This window comes from Mustela nivalis (genome assembly GCF_964662115.1).
Source record: "Mustela nivalis genome assembly, chromosome: 10".
In the NCBI taxonomy this organism is placed as follows: Eukaryota; Metazoa; Chordata; class Mammalia; order Carnivora; family Mustelidae; genus Mustela; species Mustela nivalis.
In genome coordinates, this window is record NC_139029.1 from 101,257,496 (window position 1) to 101,274,006 (window position 16,511).

Below are 16,511 nucleotides of genomic sequence, written 5' to 3' on the forward strand. Positions count from 1 at the left end.
AGTCATCCAGGTGTTCAGTCCAGTAGTAGTACAGTGCCAGAGTTGTGTTCTAACCCTCTATTTGTAAGGAATGAACAAGTATAAAAGATTACTGCCTGATTCAGAAAAAATACTTGCAGTCTCCTGTAATCTTTGTGCTCTTACTTTTTGCTCTCTGGGTTCCAGGTTTTCCTTATCCCAAGCCCAGCTGAAATGCAGAGTGTTAAGTTTGTGATTATGAAATAAAAACTAGACAGTAAAGCCCATTATTGCAGGAGGGGGTAAGATGGAGAATTAAAACAATGTTACTCCCAAGTTTTTCTTAATGGAGGAGAGAGAATACCATCCTTGGGAGCAGAGGGTTCCTGGCTTAAGGTTATAACTTACCATGAGCATCAAATATTGCAATCTTTTATTTTTTAAGTTTTTATTTTACTTACCTTATTTTACTTAAGTATCTCTACACCCAAGATCGGGCTTGAAGTCACAACACCAAGATCAAAAGTTGCGTGCTCTTCTGACTGAGCCAGACAGGCGCCCTTGGACTCTAAATTTTTTTTTTTTTCTAACAGTATTACTGCCCTATGGGAGGATTCATTCCACTATCATCTAATCCAATTTGCTGCACCTTCTACTCAGCCCCAAGAAATTGTATCTTCTGCTGTTCCCTGCCTAAGAGACTAGACTTCGGGTAATCCCTGTCTCTTGCCACACTCCTCTCTCCAGTGGTACTTCCTCAAATCCGCCTTCACTCTTTTCCTGTTTTGCTAGTAAATCCCAGTCTGGTTTAGTGACCAGCCTGAGGGCTTGCACGTTTCCTTGGCTGAAGTGAGCTCGGAGGGCCCAGTTCAGAGGACATTACTTCATAGAAAGCAGCAGCTCTCCTCAATGGCAAATCACTAAGTTGAGATTGAGAGTTCTCTTTCTTTAGACTCATCATAGTCCTGAAATTTGTCCCATTAGTTGAGATTGCCCTCTTGTTCATAAATAACTACGTAGAGCTTGAGGGTGACCCCAAAACTAAGAAAAGTCAGCAAGTTAACTATCACTAGGTTGATCTGTGAGCCCATAAATTGCCTGTTTTCACAAGTCAGTTTCAGTTGGATTTTCCATCACAACATAAACCATCCTAACTTAAGACCCTCCAGATAAAATAACCAGGTTTTTTTTTCCTGAAGATATGTAACATACGCAGCAAAACACTGGATTTTTACAATGTTTTATCTTACAGTATGCAGCGTGGATTGAGGTCTCTTCTGTTACCATCCTACAAGGGAAAATATTGAGCAGAAGTAAGTGTGAAGTAGTTACTGTTCCCTATCAACTTCGAGAGAAATTGAGCTTCCTAGCCCGTATGAAAGAAATCTCACTCATAAGTTCACTGGCATGTTTGGAAAAATCTCCGGGGTGTCTAGCTGGCTCAGTTGGTAGAGCATGTGACTCTTGATCTCAGGGTGACTTAAAAGTAAAATCTTTAAGAGATATTTTAATCTCATTATCTTTAATCTTATTTTTTTTTTTTAATTTTTGCAAAAGATACGTACTTTGTCTTCCTTTACCCCTCCACTCCTTTTCCCTTTCTGCTATTTGGTTCCAATCCAGTATTACTGCCATCCCAAACTTAGTGGTATGAAAAAAAACAATAACAAGAATTTATGTTATCTTTTACAGTTCTGAGGATTTACTGGGCTGAGGTAGAGAGTACTTAGGGTTTCTTGTACAGTTATGATTCCCCTCAATAGATTATTCACTTGTATCTGACACATGGGCTGGGAAGATTCAGACAGCTGAGTGCTGGGACATTCAGGAATCTTTGGGGCACCTCTCTCTGTTTTTGTTGTTTCTCTGGTATGGAGGCTTCAGGGTAGCCAGACTTCTTCCATGACAACTCAGGACTCCAAAGGCATACATCAGAGAGTCCAGCAGAAGCCTATTACCTTCTATGACTTGGCCCTAGAAGTCCTATTTAATTCTGATGCATTGTATTTGTTAGAAGCAAGTCAGTGAGTCCAACCATTATTCAAGGGAGAGGAATTAGATTCCATCTGTTGGGGATAGTGTTGAAGAATTTTTGGACATACTTGTTTTTTCTAAACTTAGACATGTCTTAATATCCCTCCCATTTCCTTTCCAATGATTCAGTCCTCAGATCATTAGATGGGACAGAAAAAGTAAATATCCATGTAGAGCATGGGCCCTAAATCCATTCTGGCTGCTGTCCTTAGAAGAGAGGAAGACACACACACGCGCGCGTGCGTGCGTGCGCATGCACACACACACACACACACACGGAAAGCACCGGAAAGATACACCAAGGGATCATCACGTAAAGTCAGAGATTGCGGTGATAAGTCTACAAGCCGAGGAATGCCAAGGATTGCTGGCAAGCACCAGAAGAGCCTTCTGAAAGAGTATGGCCATGCTGACACTGTGACTTCAGACGTCTAGGCTCCAGAACTGTGAGACATCGGTAAATGTCTTGTTTTAAGCCCCCAAGTGTGTGGTATGTTACTAAGGCAACATTGACAAATTAAAACAGATACACTGTGACAAAGTTGAGGGCCACAGTTGTGTAGAAAACAAAGACTCCGCGAATGATATTCTGGAGGACTGAGGCTGTTCATCCCTCTATCCCCTACTCTCTGCCCTCTCTCAACAGGAAATTGGAAAGTCTTTGGAGCCCAAGAGAAAAAAACCTAAAGTTTGTTGAAATGACAGTTTTTCAACAAATGACTCAGCCAAGTCACTTAGCAGTGAGGCTCAACAACCCCTTCCACTCTAGCACACAGAGCTTCTAATCTGTGTTTTACTTCCCCACCTTTTTTTTCCTCCAGAAATGAATTTTATTATTTTAGAATACTCCTTAATTAGTGAGCAATTATTTATGTGAAGGAGAGTTCAAAAAACAGATTTATGACTGTTAGCCTTGTCCTCGATTAGAGATTTATGAATCATACACAAAATATTGTTGCCTAGAATAGGTAACTCTAGAAGCGGTAGTAGAGAAGGTCTAAGAGGCTATGAACTTGGAAGAGCTTCTCTCTGCTTGTCTGGCTGTGCCAGTTGGACCACAGGACTTGGGTACAAGGATGGAGATGTTTTCTCTGAATTTAAAGCTTTCCCACAGTTCAAATGCTCTTTCCCGCATGCATCAGTTCAAAGGCTTCATTCAGTTGTTCAGAAGGCAGATTTCAAGCTATAAATTCATCAACTTTAATCTTTTGGGGCATCTATTGGACACCAACTTTGGGGCACTTTGCATACTCTTCCATTCTCCAAAGGCAGTGCCTTTCCACATGTGGCCTGTGACCAGCTAAAACGGGCGAGTGGCGATTTCTTCCCCTGAAGCGGCTACTCCGACTACCATGGTGACTCCCCGGTCTTGGTGGTGGGCCTAGAGCACGGCTCTCATGACTTTCACGTAACCAGCACACTTGAAGGAATGGGCCACTCTCCCATCATTTCATTGAGCATTTCCTGGATGGGTTTCCAGAAGTCCTGGGGTTAATAGAGGCTCCAAACTCCTTGGCCCTTGTGAATTCATCTTTATCAGTGTCCACACCAATGATCCAGGATGCACAGCCCATGAGAGCTGCCAGTCCAACTCCTCCGAGGCCAAAGATGGCACCAATGGAGCCAGACTGCCCTCTGTCAGTGTTCACAGCGGCGTCATGATCAGTTGAAATGCCATAACCCAGAAGGCAGACTTTATCCAGAGGTGCTAATGGATGAATTTTAGCAACAGAGATGTCAGCCACAACTGTATCAGGAAATGTGCTGGTTCCCATGGAATGTAGAATTGTCTTTCCTTTGCAAGTAAATCTGCTAGTACCATCTGGCTTTAGTCCTTGTCCCTTGAGTAACTCTTACCTTCTGCAAAGGTTTGTTTTAGGGTTTAGACAAAAGTTACATTCTCCACACTGGGATATGAAGTGGGATGACCGTATCATCGGCCTTCAACTTAGTAAAGCCTTTGACAACACTTTCCTTGATTCTAGCACCTTTAGGGCCCAAGATCATTGGAAAACTCCCCTCGGGATCAGCTCCACTCAGGTTATAACCATTGGTGTGGCAAACTGCAGTGGTGATTATCTTAATTCGAACTTCACGAGCCTTTGAGATGCCACCTCTACCTCCCATACAGAGAGAGGCTCTCCTGCCTCCCAGGCAGGTGAAGCCTTGCACTTGATAACGTGGTTCGCCGTGTCCTTGGACTCAGGTCAGTGAGAGGCAGATATGGTGGGCCTCATGAGGACATCCCATTCTTAACTACGAACAGACAATTGAGGATTACCAGACATAGCCAATGAGCATCTTTATCGTGAAAGACTAGGAACAAAAACAGAAGAAACCCCATGAGGAAAACAGATGGTGCAAGGAGGAAACTTTCGTTAAGAAATATATCCTCAGGGGCGCCTGGGTGGCTCAGTGGGTTAAGCCTCTGCCCTCGGCTCCGGTCATGATCCCGGGGTCCTGGGATCGAGCCCCGCATCGGGCTTTCTGCTCTGCAGGGAGCCTGCTTTCTCCTCTCTCTGCCTGCCTCTCTGCCTACTTGTGATCTCTGTCTGTCAAATAAATAAATAAAGTCTTTAAAAAAAAAAAAAAAAAAAAAAAGAAAGAAATATATCCTCAGACGGGGCACCTGACTGGCTCAGTTGGTAGAGCATGTGACTGTTGATCTCGGGGTTGTGAGTTCGAGCCTCACATTGGGGGTAGAGTTTACTTAAAAAAGAAAGATGTAGGGGCGCCTGGGTGGCTTAGTGGGTTAAAGCCTCTGCCTTTAACTCGGGTCATGTTCCCAGGGTCCTGGGATTGAGCCCTGCATCGGGCTCTCTGCTTAGCGGGGAGCCTGCTTCCTCCTCTCTCTCTTTCTGCCTGCCTCTTTCTGTCTGCTTGTGATCTCTGTCTGTCAAATAAATTAATAAAATCTTAAAAAAAAAGAAAAGAAGGAAAGATATATCCTCTGAGAAGAAGATAAAAAAACAAGATGCTGTTTTATTAAGGAACACCCAGAGAACAAAACAGCTCTTAGGAATGTTGATGGTAGCAGAAGTTAAAATTCAATATAATCTAGGAATTAAAAATTTGGGGATGCCTGGGTAGCTCAGTGGTTCATTGTCTGCCTTTGACTCAGGTCATGATCTCAGGATCCTGAGATGGAGTCCCTCATCTTCATGCTCATTGCTCAGTGGGGAGTCCACTTCTCCCTCTGCCTCTGCCTGCTGCTCCCCCTGCTTGCTCCTCTCTCTCTGACAAATAAATGAAATCTTTTTAAAAAATTGCCAAACTGTCCCAGAAAGTGGGGCCAAAAAGGCAAAAATAGAATATAGAGAAAAGAAAAAGGATTAATTCAGAAGATCAATATCCAAATATTTTGAGATTAGAAAAGAGAAGAGAGAGAAAAAAAAAAAAGAAAGAGGAAATCATCAACACAATAATCCAGAATTTTCCAAAACTGAAGGATATGAGTTTCTAGATTCCAGTGTCCCAGCACAACAGATGAAAATAAACTTCAGAGCATATTATTGTGAAATGTCAGAATACCAAGGACAAAAAGAAGATTATGAAAGATCTAGGGGAGATATCAATAATCAAGAATCAGTAATGCTCACTAGGAAAATGTTTGTGGTATCCTCCATACTGGTGATAGGGAGGGTGATGTATTTTTTCTTGAGCTCCTTGTCATGAACCCAGAAGGGCCCAGGCAGGCACCTGAGGGTGATGTCAGGCATCCTCAAGATGATACCGGTAGTCCATTCTCAATACTGTTTATATAAACAAAGACTGTGAAGACATTTCCTAATAAAAGAAGAGAATACAGCAACAACTTTGAAAAAAAAAATCTAGAATCTCTATATCTTCATGCTTCTCAAAATTAGCTCTGGAAGCTAAAAAGACAAAGGAGTAGTGCCTTTGGAATTCTTAGGAAAATTTTCCAACCTGTGACTACACATAGTCAAATTATTAGGTTGAGGATAGAATAATGACATTTTCAGTTAAGTGAGATCTCAAAAACACTACCTGAGTATCTTTTCTTTTTTTCTTTTTTTTTTTTAAGGTTTTATTTATTTATTTGACAGGCAGAGATCACAAGTAGGCTGAGAGGCAGGCAGAGAGAGAGGAGGAAGCAGGCTCCCCGCTGAGCAGAGAGCCCGATGCGGGACTCGATCCCAGAACCCTGAGATCATGACCTGAGCCGAAGGCAGCTGCTTAACCCACTGAGCCACCCAGGCGCCCCCTGAGTATCTTTTCTTAAGGAGCTGCTGGAGGGTGTGCTCTTCTGATCCAACAAAGGGAAATGGTAGGGTGCCTGGGTGGCTCAGTTGGTTGGGCGACTGCCTTCAGCTGAGATCATGATCCTGGAGTCTCAGGATTGAGTCCTGCATCGGGCTCCCAGCTCCGTGGGCTGGGGGGTCTACTCCCTCTGACCTTCCCTCTCATGCTCTCACTCTTAAATAAATAAATAAAATCTTTTTTAAAAATTAAAAGAAAAAAAAAGGAAAACAGTAATGGGAAACTTCCACAGAGATTGGTGAAAGGGAGTCCCAGATTATAAATCTTTAAAAAATAGTTAAGGTTCATGAGATAGGAAAATAATTCTGGATTAATCTGGGTAAGTAAAATCTTAAATCAAATGGATAAGTAAAATCTTAAAAAAAAAAAAAAAAGTTGGGGACACCTGGGTGGCTCAGTTGTTAAGCATCTGCCTTACACTCAGATGATGATCCCAGGGTCCTGGGATCGAGCCCTGCATTGGGCTACCTGCTCAGCAGAGAGCCTCCTTCTCCCTCTCCCAATCTTCCTGCTGTGTTCCCTCTCTCACTGTCTCTCTCTCTCTGTCAAATAAATACATAAATACATAAAATCTTTAAAAGAAAGTTAAGGTTCATGAGATGGGGAAATTATTAATCTGAGTGGCCTGATGTAATCACAAGGGTCCTTAAAGGAGGGAAGTTGGAGGTTAGAGAGGGAAGAATGGCTGGCTCTGAAGATGAAGGAAGGAGACCATGAGCCAAGGAATGTGGGCAGTTTCATGACACTGGAAAGGTAAGGAAACAAACCAGCCCAGAATGTTCTCCTGAAGAAATTCAGCATTATAGATCCCAATTTAGACTTGTGACCTCCAAAACTATAAAATATATATTTGTTTTTTTAAAGCCACTAAGTTTGTGGTAATTTGCTTTAGCATCAACAGAAAACTAATATAATAATAAAAATGAATTAAATAACTTTTATTAAAATGGTTAAAAATGTGTTTATTATAGGCATTTTGGAAAACGCTGCAAGAAAGAAGAAAATGAAAATTATTCAGAAACCACCACTCAAGGATAGTCACTCTATATCATAGGGTACTGTTTTTAGTTTGTTTGTTTGCTTAAATATTTTATTTGACAGAAAGTACAAGCAGAGGGATCCGAAGAGGGAGAGGGAGGACCCCAGGATCATGACCTGAGCCAAAGGCAGATGCTTACTGACTGAGCCACTCAGGTATGCAGAGGGTGCTGTTTTTAATATCAGTAGGGCACACAGTCACGGAGAGAAACCCCACATTTCATTCAAGTTCAGTACAATTTTGTTGTATACCAAGGGGATGGAAAATAAGTAAGAAAAATATAATACAGATTACTGGGGCACTTTTTAACTTATTTGTGAGTGGATGTTTATATTTTTATTTTAACCTTGCTTTCTACCCTGACGACTAACCTTTGCTTCATTAGATCCTCTTTGCTTCCTCTATCTTTAGAATGTATTGCTGCATATTGGAACTCTATTTGCAAGTGACAGAAAGCTAATATCTTCAACAATAAAAGGACATTTACTGTTTCATTTACCTGCTAAGGACAGAGCTGGGTGCTGGGTCAACTAAATCCAGGGGTTCTTTGTCATTCTAATTGTTTTTCATTCCTTTTTTTCCTTTTCTGGCCTTATTCTCTCCTCCTACACAGAGGCTTCCTCTGTATAACAGGAGCCAAAGCCAAGGCAGCTCCAGACTTCCATCCTCCCACTTTAGTAATCTCAGAAGAAACAAGTCTATCAGCACGTATAATTCCAAAAAGGGTTCCAGTTGATCTGGTCTGGATTTCATGCTTGGTCCTCGGACCCAAGTATGACCAGGTCATTGAGGTCATGTGATCAGCCAGGCTTGGGTCATGTACCTGTGGTTTTGGTGGTAGAATACTACAGTAGGAAGTTGACTAGATTCGAGTGATAATTTCCCAAAGTAAGATGGGGCTGGTGCTTCCTCCAGAAGAAGGAGAGAAAGAAGTTAGATAAAAATAATGTATCAAGTATACTTTAAATCTCCCTAGGGTAAAAGATAACCCTTTTGATTAAGCAGGCCCACCATGATGAGCAATTCACCCATCTACTCCCCATAATGTTCTTCTTTACAGAGAAGAATGTAATAGATATGTAATGGCTTTATGGTATAATTTTAGTAGTGGTGAATAGGGATGTTTTTAGAGGTCTATTATATAGTTTAGGCTGGAAAATAGCCATAAAAGTTGAGAGATGAGGGATAAGTAATTTGTTATTAACAGTAGGTTGAGATCTGAAGTTTCTAATACCTGTCATTTAATTTTTTTAATTTTTTTTTAAGATTTTATTTATTTATTTGACAGAGATTACAAGTAGGCAGAGAGAGGCGGGGGGGGGGGGAGCAGACTCCCCGCTGAGCAGAGAGCCCGATGCCGGGCTCGATCCCAGGACCCCAAGATCATGACCTGAGCCGAAGGCAGAGGCTTAACCCTCTGAGCCACCCAGGCGCCCCTCTAATACCTGTCTTTTAAAACATATTATAAAGATTCAAGATTATCCCTCCAGGGGTGCCTACTACTTGTCCCTTGAACATACGCTCTCACCTTCTATAATAATGGAAGTCTTTGCTGGGCATATGGCTGCTTAGCCAAACACTCATCCCCCAGTTTCTCATCCAATCATGTGCATACCCCACGTGACTGGGTTGTGTTCTGTGAGATAGGGACTGAAGTGATATATGCAACTTTCAAGTCATGCCCTTAATTTCCACATTCACCAACCAGAAATCTTACAACTGGATAGTGATGACTTATCTAACATCATACCATCAATTACTGTCGAGCTAACATTAGAAGAAAGGATGGCAGATAGACAAGGAAAAAGGAGGATAGTGGGCTGATAATAATGTGAACAATGTGCTTTGTATTTATTTTATGTAAATGATTAAATAGTCTGTCTATGTTCAGTAGCAGTAAATTTCCATTTTAATGAGATTTGGATTCAACACAGTAATTCATATACAATAAAGTGAGACTTTACTTATATTAAAAATGATTAATATTGACTACAACATTTTGACTTACCTTCAGTTAAACTTTAGTTTCCCAGGCGCCCAGGAGGCTCAGCGGGTTAAGCCTCTGCCTTCGGCTCAGGTCATGATCTCAGGGTCCTGGGATTGAGTCCTGCATTGGACTCTCTGCTCGGCAGGGAGCCTGCTTCCTCCTCTCTCTCTCTCTGCCTGCTTCTCTGCCTACTTATGATCTCTCTGTGTCAAATAAATAAATAAAAATCATAAAAAACACACACAGAAAAAAAACCTTTAGTTTTCCAAAGCTAATTTTGCACCATCATAAAAATATTAATTATAGGGATGCCTGGGTGGCTCAGTGAGTTAAGTCTCTGCCTTTGGCTCAGGTCATGATCTCAGGGTCCTGGGATCAAGCCCCTCATCCGGCTTTCTGCTCAGCAGGGAGCCTGCTTCCCCTGCCCTCTCTCTGCCTACTTGTGCTCTCTCTTTCTCTGTCAAATAAATAAATAAATAAACAAACAAACATCTGCCTTTAGCTCAGGTCATGATACCAGGATCCTGAGATTGAGCCCCACATTGGGCTCCCTGCTCAGCAGGAAACCTGCTTCTCCCTCTCCCACTTCCCTGCTTATGTTCCTTCTCTAGCTGTCTCTCTGCCGAATAAATAAATAAAATCTTAGAAAAAATATTAATTATAAGAGAATGTCAAATCAACTGAAGAAAAGTACACTAGTGGGGCGCCTGGGTGGCTCAGTGGGTTAAAGCCTCTGCCTTCGGCTCAGGTCATGATCCCAGGGTCCTGGGATCGAGCCCCGCATTGGGCTCTCTGCGCCGCGGGGAGCCTGCTTCCTCCTCTCTCTCTCTCTGCTTGCCTCTCTGCCTACTTGTGATATCTGTCAAATAAATAAATAAAATCTTTAAAAAAAAAAAAGAAAGTACACTAGTAATATTAGTTTATATACAATTTGCTATAGGTAGAAATGCCCTTTTTTTTTTTTTTTTAGATTTTACTTATTTATTTGACAAAGAGACAGCATACATAGACAGAATGGCAGGCACAGGGAGAGGGAGAAGCAGGCTGTCCGCTGAGCAGGGAGCCCGACGTGGGTCTCAATCCCGGGACCCTAGGACCATGATCTGAGCTGAAGGCAGCTGCTTAATAACTGAGCCACCCAGGTGCACCTAGAAATGCCTTATATATTAACAGGGGCACTTGGGTGGCTCAATTGGTTAAGGATCCAAGTCTTGATCTAAGGTCTAGGTTTTGATCTCGGGGTTATGAGTTCAAGCCCCACATTGGGCTTGGAGGCTACTTAAAAAAAAGCAAAATGGACATTAACATCTTGTAATAATGAAATTTTGTTCACATGAAAACATAATCTCATTATACAGAACTTAGAAATGAAATGGAAGTTACCCCAAATGTCCCATTATATTTCAGTAAGTGAAGAGAATGCTTTAAATACAGTAGGAGAAGGAGAGGTGTTAATACCTTTCTATAATTTTCTTTCTCCCGGTCTTGAAAATTGTTGGTCAAGTAAATTACTTGAAAATGGAGTTTAAGATTACATAATTAGGACAGTTAAAAGCTCAACTTCACCTTACCTCTCTATTTCTATCTTCTACTATGCAATTAAACTCTTGTAAAAAGGAAAGATGTATGTACAGCTTAGAAAGTAGCTTTCTTAAACTGAATCCTGTCAGTGACTATATGTTGGGCTTTTGCTGATGATTGTAATTAAATTTTAACCACTCACTAAAAATGGCCCAAAGAGCATCTACTTCACCACACTTAAATGTCCTTTGCCTTATTTTATGTCTTGTGCTTTTTACTAAGTTTGAACGTCTTCCCTTCAATTCACACTGTTATTCTCTCCTACTTTTTAAAATAGATTATTTATTTATTTATTTATTTATTTGAGAGCATGCAGGAGCTGGGGGGTGGGGGAGGGGGAGAAGAAGACTCCCTGCCAAGTAGGGAGCCCAATGCAGGGCTCCCTCCCAGGACCCTGGGATCATAACCTGAGCTGAAGGCAGACGCTTAAACAACTGAGCCACACAGGCACTCCTCTCTCCTACTTTTGAAAAAAAACTGCCTATTTCTTATAGTGTTCTTGTTTGACCATAGAGGGCACAAGGTCATCAAAAAGTTAAATAAATTGGGACGCCTGGGTGGCTCAGTTGGTTAAGCGGCTGCCTTCAGCTCAGGTCATCATTCCAGCATCCAGGGATCGAGTCCTACATTGGGCTCCTTGTTCAGCGGGGAGCCTGCTTCTCCCTCTGCCTCTGCCTACCACTCTGCCTGCCTGTGTGCGCTCTCTATCTCTCTCTCTCTCTAACAAAAAAAAAAAGTTAAATAAATTGTTCAGGCAGCAATGCATAATACTTGCTCTCTACTCCATGACTTGAGAAAATGGAGATAATTTATGCTAATGTTTTATGTACTAAAGAATACTTCTGTTTTTTTCCAAAGGTTAAATTTAATTTCACAAAGACTTTGCTTTCTTTGTTTGAAATATAAAGGGTGCCCAACTCACCAGAAAAATAAAAGATGATCAGTTTGTCTTCCTAGACTGTCAGATTCACACTGAAGATCTGCAAGGAAAGAGAGTTCTTCTATATCTAAAATAGCTATTAATTTGCCACCATTAACCTCAATTTCTTAACAAAAAATAAACAATAGCATAACTTGATATACTCCATTTATTATAGCGCTTTTGCATTATTTTGTTCTGTAGATAGATGCAAAAAATGCAGTGAATGTATTACAATAGCATACAAAAAACAGATTAGAAAATTAGAAACCAGAGAAGCATAAAAACAATGAAAATTGTAGCGTAACTAAAAGAAATTTTCATCAAGGGCAACAATACAAATTCCTGGTACTCTTCTAAATTTGCTGAATTTAATATTTATAAAAAGGAATTTTAGGGGTGCCTGGCTGGCTCAGTCTGTGGAGCACGTGACTCTTGATCTCAGAGCTGTAAGTTTGAGCCCCTGTTGGGTATAATAGGCAGGTCCATCCTCCCCAGGCCGTGATTCACACCGAAACCCTCGAATCAGGTATAACTGCTTTCTTCCACACCCTGCTGGCTGTGAAAGATTGGGTATAGAGATTACTTAAAATCTTAAAAATAAATAAATAAATAAATAAATAAAATAAAGGAATTTGAAAGAGTGACCAGATACCTTTTTTTTTTTTTTTAAAGATTTATTTATTTGAGAGAGAGCACAGGTACATCCACGGTGTATGGGGGCAGGGTGTAGAGGAAGGAGAGAGAGAAACTCAAGCAGACTTGTGCTGGTTGTGGAGCCCAGCACAGGGCTTGATCTCATGACCCTGAAATCACAACCGGAGCCAAAGTCAAGAGTCCAGACACCAAATTGACTGAGCCACCCAGGCACCCCTGGAACCATATATCTTAATGCATCAATGCCTTCTTGTGGCATAAGAGAGAATAATAAAATGAGTGTGTCTTTTTATGTTAATACCAACTAATCAATTGTAATTGGTATAATTACTACTTTGCTACTTTCTCCTAGTATTCATTATTCCTGAACACACAATGATAGCACAGGATATAATTTATTCTTTGGCAATATATAAATTGCAGACCCTGCATTTTCAATACATTTCACTTTACAGAATTTGTATTTGTTAATAAAGAGTACAATGTAAGCCCATCTGTTTCAAGGCTAAAACCTTTTAGTGGGCACTGAATGTTACTTGTTTCTAAGGTTCATGAAGGAAATCTAATCTCGTGAAGGAAAGGACATTTGAAAGACAAGGCTTTAGGGGCACCTGGGCAGCTCAGTCGGTTGGGCGTCTGCCTTCCACTCAGGCCATGATCCCAGGGTCCTGGGATCGTATCCTGCATGGGGCTCCTTGCTCAGCAGGGAGCCTGTTTCTCCCTCTGCCTGCTGTTCCCCTGGCTTGTGCTCACTCTCTCTCTCACACACATAAATAAATAAAATCTTTAAGAAAAAAAAAAAAGACAAGGCATCATAAGGACAAAAAAGTAACATAGGTCATCAGCAATAACTTCCCTCAAAAGCTGCCAGACCAGTCATTGCCTTAGCAAGATATTTTGCACAGGTACTCTATGCTTTGGACACTTTGAGGCAACCCTTCTAACGATGCTAACCACTTTACCACCAATTTAATTAAATTTTATTTTATTTTATTTTAGATTTTATTTTTTTATTTGACAGAGAGACCAAGACATTGAGAGAGGGAACATAAGCAGGGAGAGTAGGAGAAGGAGAAGCAGGCTTTCCACTGAGCAAGGAGCCTGATGTGGGGCTTGATCCTAGGACCCTGGGATCATGACCTGAGCCAAAGGCAGCCACTTAACCAACTGAGCCACCCAGGTGCCCTTTACCACCAATTTTAGAATGACAATGTTTTGTTGCCCATTTTTATTCCAACTTTTGAATTTCTAAACTTTGTTCATGGTGCTTATAAACTGAGGGAGAGCCATGTGCTTAACTGAGAGACGTCTGGTAGTATAATGGTCGGTGATGTTTTTTAAAAAAGTGTTGCTAAGTACAAGATATTTTGGACTGCAACAACTTAAAAAAATCAAACGGTGTCACGGTTTCTTTGTGATCTGAAACAGGACTTTGTAAAATTTCCAGCTGTGGACTGACCACTTCTGCACAATACCTGTGACCTCCGGGTGTATTACTCTACAAGGCACCCAGCAATGTGTTCCACTAGGCAAGAGTATATCCTGCCAACTGTCCCCTAACTCATTTCATTTTGATCAGTATTCATTATTTACGCTTAGCTGTTTGTGGCTGTACTTTTCTCAAAAACTGCACTGATGTATATTTTGCCAAATGGATATGTGATCTTAGATATCACAGGTTTTACAAGAGGAAGACCTTGGTATTCTAAACTAAAGTGTCAAAGTTGTCAAGGAAAACTGCTCAAACCAAAATCTGGGTTTACAAAAATTTTTTGCACTTAAATCGTTCAGCAGCCTAGATGACAAGTTATGTGAAAGTATAATTAATTATCCCATGTGTTGCAGTTCAGTTCCCAGGAGAAAAATCTGAGATGGAAATTTGCATGCAGGAAGTTTATCAGGAAGTGTCCTTGGCATCAGCACCTATGGGAGACTGAAGGAAGAAGGTTTAGGCAAGAGTTGAACTGTGATATTGCCACCAAAGCCTCAGTTAATCCCTCCAGATTTGCAGCCCACAGGGTATGCCACAAATCCCCTCCCCCCTTAATTATAAGGCGGCGCAGATGACACTTTTGAGTCTTTTTGCACTTGGCGGAGTTAGATGGGCCTTGGTAAACCCCGTCAACCAGTTACTATGTGTGGGTTGCTCCTGGTGAGGTGGCCTGCCATCAGACAGGTGGTTCTCTTTAGCCAAGGGCAAGTTCCAGAGAGGAGCCTTGGCTGAGAGTTGCCAGCTGTCCACTGTCCCAGAAGCTGAGCTTCAGACCAAGGGGGGCTGACCTGGGCCTCACAGACCAGCACCCACTACAGTACAAGATGGGCCATGGTAAGAAGTGTAATAATGGGGAGTGCCTGGGTGGCTCAGTGGTTTAAGCCTCTGCCTTCGGCTCAGGTCATGATCTCAGGATCCTGGGATAGAGCCCCACATCGGGTTCTCTGCTCAGCGGGGAACCTGCTTCCCCTCTCTCTCTGCCTGCCTCTCTGCCTACTTACGATCTCTGTCAAATAAATAAATAAAATCTTAAAAAAAAAAAAAAAGGAAGTGTAATAATGGTAGACATTTCCTGCATGAAAACAGCTGAGATCGAATTAGCTACATCCTGTGCCTTAAGTATGTTACAGCCCTGCCCAAGAAACTACAGTAGCTTGCAACTTGCATCTATTCAATTCTAATCCCATTCTCCGGTTTAGAAGAACCACCCTAATCTGCCTTACCCTAGCCATCGAAAGTTCTACTTCCCACATGTTCCCAGTAGCGATCTTCAAGTTCAGTGAAGTCAATGGACTCACTTCTTTATTCCTGCCCATGCTCTTCCCTTCTCTACCTAAATCTAGTAAGCTTCCATACACAGGTCATGGTATTCTCTTCCTTCTCCAGATTTGCAGCCCAGAGGGTATGCCACAAATCCCCCCCTTTCTCTTTCTCCAGTGGTTTTTGGTATGTTGGGGGAGTAGGATCCCCAACAAAGTGAAAGCTCCTCCGCAGCAAGGATTATGCCTTGTATCTTCCCATAGCATCTACCACATTAGTGGGCATATGATTAGACATTGAATAGATTCAGAGGTTTAGAGACAAAAGAGACTTCAGGGACCACTTAGTCCAACCTAATTTTACAGGTGATTTAACAGAGACTCAGAAAGATGAAGTCATAATCCTCCTCTCAACTCCCACATTACTTTGTTTGTATTTTTTTAATGGTATTTATTACTTTGTATTTTTTACGTTAATTACCTGCCTACCTGTTTTACCAGTCTTTATCTTTATTTTTATGAGCTACTTCTCTCCTGCTGATTACTTACATGCTGGTGTTCTCTAAGGCTCTGTTGGGTTGTTTTACCCGAGCCATCCATTCCCATAGGCTTCAATTACCACTAATAAACTGAATGACTCACTAATCCGTATCTTTAGCTGTGTGACTCTGCCTGAATAGTCCTTAGAAAACTCCATGGGATGTTCTGCAAGATTCTCAGTGCTCAACTTGTCCTCGACGCCTCCCGGATCCTTGTATCCGACTAACCACCAAATTCTATTCATCTTCTTTGGAAATGCCACACGATTCCTGACCTCCCCGCAGTCCCCCGGCATTCACTGCCACACATCACGAATACTAGGAACAGCCTCTTCCCTTTTCTCCTGGGAACCATTCTTTTTTTTTTTGACAGAGAGAGATCACAAGCAGGCAGAGAGAGAGAGAGAGAGAGAGAGAGAGAGAGGAGGAAGCAGGCTCCCTGCCGAGCAGAGAGCCCGATGTGGGGCTCGATCCCAGGCCCCTGAGATCATGACCTGAGCCGAAGGCAGAGGCTTAACCCACTGAGCCACCCAGGCACCCTCCTGGGAACCATTCTTTTCCTACTACTTCATCCTCAGATCTGCTACCAAAGTAATTCTCCCTCTCAAATTGACCTAATATGTCACTCCTTTCTAAATCTTCTTTAAATTTTTCATTAAAAAGTCTTCATTGGCGGGATACCTGGGTGGCTTGGTCACTTAAGTGTCTCTCTCTTGATTTCGGCTCAGGTCATGATCTCAGGGTGGTGAGATCAAGCCCCGTGTT

At 41.8% G+C, this 16,511-nt stretch overlaps 1 pseudogene across 1 annotated transcript; it reads right to left on the bottom strand.

Moving 5' to 3' along the window:
* Positions 1-3,107: 3,107 nt before the first annotated feature.
* LOC309842500 (alcohol dehydrogenase class-3 pseudogene) lies at positions 3,108-15,264 on the bottom strand (annotated as a pseudogene). Its single transcript has 2 exons — positions 15,172-15,264; positions 3,108-4,193 (listed from the first exon to the last, which is right to left on the bottom strand). The product of its transcript is annotated as an alcohol dehydrogenase class-3 pseudogene (transcript).
* Positions 15,265-16,511: the final 1,247 nt, after the last annotated feature.